This window comes from Taudactylus pleione, unplaced genomic scaffold, assembly GCF_031769625.1.
Source record: "Taudactylus pleione unplaced genomic scaffold, aTauple2 ptg000178l, whole genome shotgun sequence".
NCBI classification, from domain to species: domain Eukaryota; kingdom Metazoa; phylum Chordata; class Amphibia; order Anura; family Myobatrachidae; genus Taudactylus; species Taudactylus pleione.
In genome coordinates this window covers 7,135,476-7,142,892 of record NW_028284580.1, presented here as the reverse complement: position 1 = coordinate 7,142,892, position 7,417 = coordinate 7,135,476, and the positions used below count along the sequence as shown (strand labels likewise).

The following is a 7,417-nucleotide window of genomic DNA, read 5'->3' as shown; positions in this document are numbered from 1 at the left end:
TTGCAACAGGGAAATGCAGTTTATCTACTTCGTTTTGTTTCTTGGGTATTCATGAGTTGGTCGATGCTCCGCTACGTGTTATATGGTATGTGCGGTACTTTTTATTTCAGCTTTTACCATGTTACAAAGCAGTCGCGCAGTGTACAGGCTAGTGACCTGACCGTCAGTGTTACATGATACATATGTAAGCAGACAGGGAATAGCGAAAACTGACAGATTCTGCTGCTCACTACAGAACACTGCCGGCGGCAAAGCGAGTAAGTTAGACTAGTCCGAGCCGCCGTAGCCGGATGACATCAGTGTAGCATGTGAATCAGAGCTGAGCCGCCGCCACAGCAGCAGTGAGGGCTGGCAGCAGTGAGCGCAGCAGCAGAAAGGAGGAGGAGAAGCCGCGACTGAGCATCTGGTGCAGGTCCCATTGCACAGAAACCACCGTGAGTGCATTTCCATGTAGCCCTTACCGGAGGCGGCCATTTCTGTCACTGCGGCATCTGCAGTATAATTATAATACACAGCATGCATAGTGTATATATGTCATATATAGCATGTCTGTCCTGTGCAGTGTGCGGCTCCCCAGTATGGCATAGAAGTGCATGCTGGAGCTAGCCCCGTCCAGGGCAACCCATAGGCATCATGTAGGTGTCCTCTCCCTGGCACTCAGTGCTGGTGCTGGTACTGGTACATAGAGCAGTATGTGATGCTGCATGGCAGAGGGACCTGACTGACCTGGGCTCCTCTCTGTCACATGTAATGGTGATCGGTGTAATGGATCTGTTCCCCTATGGAAGCCACTAAGGCTGCAGCTGGAGTGATGCCTTTGTGTTTAGCAAAAAATAACAAAGCTTTGTGTTTAGGAGTCTGGAATAAGTATCCTACTAGTGTTGAGAATTGGCTATATATATATATATATATATATATATATATATATGATACTTTATTTTTGAATCAGCTATGTTGACTATTTTTCATCCAATGTAAACCAGAGCTATATAGAATATCTGTCAGTGCTTCTATCACTATTAACACTGAACTATTCTTTTCACTCATGTATCATTACTGTGACCATTTCAAAATTATAAGTTGCTTTTTTTTTTTCTTTAAAAAAGAGCTGTCAGTAGCTATGTGGAATGAATGAGGACATTTTACGCTAAAATGTTTGCACTTCTCAAATTACAAGATCGTAGCATAATTCCCATGTGCTGTTGCATCAGCTTCTGAGTCCCACTTAGATGAGCTGGGTATACAATTACTAGGTTATTTCTTTTATTGTAAACCGGTATCACTTTTATAAGTGATACAGTATTGCTGGTCTTTTCCTGCTGATATTGGTTATGAGTCTAATGAGAGAACTACAGTATGTCATAGTTCTGCAGTGCAGATTATACATAACGTCCCTGAATTGGTTCATCACATTTTCTGATTTTACTGGATTTCAGTAGCAACAGAGATAGGTATGAGATTCATTTGCCTGTTTAAAGAACCGGTTCACCAGGGCTGTGCTGTGGGGGGAAAGGTTTGTAAAATACTATTGTCAGTACAATATAGTGAAACAATCTTTGAACTCGCTGTGTACTTAGTACAGTAAAAGGTGTATATAGTGCATTGCCCTCCTCTGCTTCCAGTGAGCAGGCTGACTTCTATTAGCAGCTCATATTTCTTTGATTTACTTCAGTAACTGTCTGGTATATTGATGTATGTCAGATTAATAGTTACTAGGCTAATGACCTTTAAATTCTCTTATAAATTGATTTTGAAGTCTGAGCTGGGCCTGAGACATTTATAGAACTTCAGTGCATCTGAATGTGTCACTTGGTTAATTATCGGAAGGTACAGGTAATCAGAAGTTGTCTGCTTTAAATAAATTAAAAAAAATGAGACCTTATTTATTCACATATATTTTAATTAGTTGAGAAAGACCAGCTGGGCATTCTTTTAACAATTATTTCCTTATCCCAACTAGTAGTGATCTGGCATTTCCACACCTGGGGCATTACTTTAAAAAGAACTTCATTAATGTTTAATTCAAACCCCCAACTTGAAAAACCATAGAGGTTCCCATACCCAGGAAAAATCACTTTACGGGCCTTGGAATTACTAGTATTTGTTACCATCAAAACTCTATCTCCAGATTACTGTTCTTTTCCATACTGGTTGCCATAAATTGTCCGGACTCCTTTTTACTGCGCAAATATTTTATTGTCAAAGCTCTCTGTCACTGCCAGTAATGACCCTGTCATACACATGCATGGATGGGTGACCATGTGAGAAGTCTCCAATCACAAAATGCTCCATAGCCCAGCACAAAGTATATTCTAAGGAAGTTGTATAAATACATAGGATCTATAGTTATTTGAATTCATTGTAATTTCCATAGTAAGCAGCAACTAGTAAGACAGCCTATGCTGTCATTACACCTTTCCTGCTGGAGCACATTTCCCACCTGATTGTTGTGTGAGGTCACAGCTGGAATTCACCAAGGTAGTCTGCGTTTTACACATATGTCACTTTGTAGATGCAGATCAATTTAAAAAACCCCAGTCAGCTTGACAAGGTGGAAGCAGATGTGTCAGTTTCTAGTTTAATGCATGGTTTAGAGCAACTGAGCTTTGCCAGCTCTCCAGCCTTGGATAAAGCTGACACAGCTTTTCATATTTGCACTGTGTCACTGCAAGTGCAGAGGAAATACGGCCTAGCCAGTCACACATGTACAGATACACAACCTGAACGTAGCTGTTTTGCTTATACACTTGTCATTACTCCACATCTACTTTTCTTTACCATTGACTGTGCCGGTCACCTACAGATGTGTTATGGTTGAGATGAGATAAATTGTCAGAACTGCTACACGGAATATTAGCCTCATTCTGCATTTGACTGTGAAATGTTGTTAATGGTGTTTGGCCTTAAGTGTTCCCAGTTCTACTCCAAACCCACCACAAAATGAATTGGCCGTCAACCCAGCTCTCATAGACTATAAATTCTGCAATATATGGGTTTACAAATACAGGGCCTGATTAATCAGCATACGCAATTGCGATTACGCACGCAGTCGATCATTCGCCATTGCGCATTCGTATAAGTCGCACTGTGCGTGCGCAGCGATTGCATTGAGTTATCGATGCACAAAGGAATCCACCGCAAAGTGAGTGACAGGATGTCAGAGTTTGGGGGTGATGACGGGGGAGTGGTCGGGGAAACGCAGGCATGTCTGTCCGTTTGAACGACATTTCATGGGCGTGCATAAATTAGCCACAGCGATTGCATACGCAGAATGAGAACTCTCTGCGTGCGACAAGACTGGTCATACCTGATGTAATTGTGCATGATGGGCCGATGTGCGTCGATGTTACAGATGTATACTTAGAAGTGCGTGGTTGAACGGATATGAGAAAGCGGTGGTAGGCGTCTTTATGCTGACTGAGCTGTGGCAGGCATTAGCATATTTTCGCAATTGCGATCCATACTGAATGAGGTCCACCAAACAGCACTTATTGACACTTGTAGGAAAACTGGAAGCTCAAAAATTGTTTAACTGGAACTGCTCACCTCTGCAAAATGACTTATTTTGTTGCTAAAATGAAGCTAGGTACACACTATACAATTATTGGGTCCATTTGCCAATACTCAAGTGACCAGCCATATTTATCGTATAGTGTGTATGAACGATTGTTTGTTTGTGTTTCACCGATTAAAACAGTTATACCCCTTTTCCACCAAAATTCCGGGTCTGACCTGGAGTTGGAACAGAGATCCTATCCGGATCAGACTCGGAATTTAGCCGGCGCCGACTCGGGATATTCCTGAGTAGGCGCCGCTCACACCGGAGTCGGGTCTGCATAGACCCGGCTTTCCCGGAGTGAAAGTGGACGCTTGGAGATGACGTCCTCTCCAAGCGCCACTGAAGCCGCACCAATCGGCCGGCTTGCAGCGCACTCCAGGTCATCGTGACCCGGAGTGCGCTGTAATCAAAGTAGGGTTTCACGGGCTACGCCCGTGTTAAACCCTGCTATTTACCTGGGTTGGATCGCCGGGTCACTCGACCCGGCGATCCAACCCTCTCCCCTTTTACACCAGGGAGCTGCCTGGGTTAACCCTGCAATAACCCGGGTTTTAGCTCCGGTGTAAAAGGGGTATAAGAAAACATCTACAAATGCATTTCTTTGATGATCTGATCTGTCGGTCAAGACCGAAAATCTCGACCTCCATTTCCCGATATCGTGCAGTGTGTGTACATTCTCGATAATCTGCCCATATTTCCTATGCTTTTCTCTGATTCTTATCATCCTTGTGAGCGTACATATGCAAATTCACTGTGAAATTCTCCAGCTATTCCATTTAAATTGTATAGTGTGTAGTACAGCTATCTGGACTGAGATTTTTCCCGAAAAATCGTCCCAATCATTGGTTTGATCGCATAGTGTGTACCTAGCTTTATGTTCCGTTAAGTGTTGCTGCAGTGTAGCTCATCTCTACAGTATGTATAGTCAGCTTGATAATTATTTGATTGACATCACTGCCCCCAAACTTTAGCAGTCCAATTTTTTTCTTACCAGTAGCTGCCTGTATGATACATACCTGAAATACAAGCAGTATTGAAAAACTAAAAAAAAAAAAAATCCAATTGGTACATGCAAAATGATGCAGTTTAGTTTTAAATGTTTAAAACTTCTCAGCTTAGCTTAAACTTCACCACAGTTATTGTGATGTGATATTTGTTCCATTAGCCCTAGTCCTGATTTCTCTGAGATGATAGGCCTGAGAAGTTAGCAGTAGTACAGTATGTGAAGTTTTTTTTTTTAAATAACAGGCAATGATATCTTGCCATTCAAGAAAGCCAATGGCAAATGAAAGTTTCATGAAAAGTTTTTTGTTTGATTTCTAGTTTTTTTTAAAGTAATTTAAAAAGGCAAAGGCAGATATTTAACACCTATGTGCAGTATGTAAATGTAGCTGGTGATATTTTCAAAGTACTGATTTACTTTTATGTGATATTTTGCTGTTCTCATTAAAAATGTAATTCAATATGCAGCAAGACCTTATCAGAAGGGAGCACAGCCAGTAATGAAGATGTACTCCATGTATTAAGCCCAATTTACTTTAAATATAGTAAACTGATTGATACATGCTGTTTCCCTCTGTTCTGTGTTTCTCTTTTGTTGCAATATTTGAAATAAATGTGATCAGTTTGAAACAATACCAGAATAACAGTGTTACAAAATACATCTATTGTGAATAAAAATATCACATGTACATCATTTGTACTGTTTTGTAGTTATGGTTGTTAGTATTATTTCCTAGTGTTAGTAAAACTATGTATTACACTATTATTATTATTATTACTATATTATAGTAATAATAATATTTATAAGGTGCTGGAAAGTGTCTGCGATGCCGTACAAGGGGGGTAAACATTGAAACCTAGCAATTACACAGCATAAGTACAATACACAACAGAAAACCATATGGTAAGTACAAAGTATAAAACAAATACAGTAATAGAAAAACACACAGTAGGTGAGTGACAGAGCTATACAAGAGAATTAAATGACCTTAAAGACAAAATTGGCAGAATGACCATGAGTGGATGTGATTCCAACCAAATCGTATGACAGTCAGAAAATTTGTCTGAGGATCTGGAAGAAAGGCAAGACGGTCATAAACATAACATTTATGTAGAAGGATATGAAGATAGATAGATATATATTTATTGAGGGTGGTTGAATAAGTAAGGTAGCAAGGCCTCTCACAGGTGTAATGTTCTCTATTTTAGTCTAATTTCCTGCCAGGCCAGAAGAGGTAGATCACCGCTTCCACTCACAGCCATTAGACTGCGTCTCATGTCAGTCATACTGTCCTAACCTCATTTGTCAGATGGCGGGGCTGGTGGAAACATGATCAAACATTGAGGTGTGTACTGTGATCAGATTTCTGCTTCTAATGGGCACATCAGCAGCTGAAATTCATCGAAAACTTGTTGAGGTGTACAGTGATAACGTCATGTCACGGTAACAGGCTTGGGCTTGGTGCACTGCCTTTTATAACGGCAGGACAGACGTTCAAGATGAGCAGCGATCCGGCCAGCAAAACACGTCCACCACAGATTTCAATTTGTGCCGCATTGAAGGTCTGATTCAGGAGGACAGACGCATTTGAGTTACTGATGTTGCTGACACACTGAACATCTCAGTGGGTACTGTACACTAAATCGCAGAGGGCAATTTGTCGAAAACTACTTTGGTTGCTGCCAACAGACTTCGTATTGCTGTATGATAATGTCAGACCACGCTCAGCCAACCGCACACGTGAGTTTTTACAGTGTTACCGTTGGGCGGCATTAGACCATCCTCCCTACAGCTCTGACCTGCCACCAAGGCTTTCCATCTCTTTGGACCATTGAAGAAGCACCTGGGTGGAAGGCGATTCGCAATCGATGGTGAAGTTCAGTAAGCTGTCATGTCCTGGCTTCGTTTGCTTGAAACTGATTTCTTCTATGCTGGGACAGATGCCTTGGTGTACCGTTGGAACAAATGCTTAGACAAGTATGGGGACTATGTGGAAAAATAAACTGTACCAAGACCATACTATTGATTATATGTACAGGTTGAATACATTTATGCAAAGGTCTTGTTACCTTATTTATTGAACTACGTACGTACATACATACATACATACCTACATATAGAATCAGTTCAGCATAAGGCATTTCAGGGAGATGCAAGGAAGATGATGGGCAGACATGAGGCAGATGACCCTGCCTGTGGTAGTTTACATTCTATGGCATGGGGTAATGAGAACCAGTAGCATCAATTAGGACAGTAGGCATGGGATCAAATGTGGTGCAGAGTATTGCAGGATGCAGAGGCCTAGATGGGTTCTGCAGAGAAGGCTCTGGATTACTCTTGTTGAAGGAGAAACTGTAAATTCCAAGTTTACAGGAAGAGGGAATCAGAGAAGGAGGTTCAATATGCAGGAGGGTGGGTAGTAGTGGTGATGGAGTCCTGGATAGTACTGAGACCAAGATGGGACACAGGTCAAGGAGATGTAGAGGTATGGATAATAAAAAGACACAGGTCATTTCCAGGCAGTAGTTGGTGCTTCCACATCGTTGTAATACCCAGCAGCATTATGACAGTCAGATGTAGGCCAGAAGCAATTCCTCAGACACAGGGTGCACTGTGGGCCTGATTTATTGCGTACACAGCTGTGAATACGCATGAAATGCGGCTGCAAAAGTATGCTAATACCTGCCACAGCTCAGCCGCCATAGAGACGTCCACTGCTGCTTTCTCACATCCGTACTACATTGCACTCCTGCATATACATCGGTAACTTTAATGCACCATAGGGCCGTCCAGCAACATTTACACCAGCTTCTAATTTATCGGAATCTAATTTATCAGCTTCTAGTTTCTGAATC

The 7,417-nt window shown here is 41.7% G+C and overlaps 1 protein-coding gene across 1 annotated transcript in view; it reads left to right on the top strand.

Annotated features, from left to right (window-relative positions):
* The first annotated feature begins 238 nt into the window (after positions 1-238).
* Positions 239-7,417, top strand: part of SFXN1 (sideroflexin 1) — a 29,019-nt gene continuing 21,840 nt past the window's right edge. Inside the window, exon 1 of the mRNA XM_088475806.1 lies at positions 239-434. The gene's annotated coding sequence lies outside the window, so the exon portion shown is untranslated. The remainder of the gene's footprint in view (positions 435-7,417) is intronic.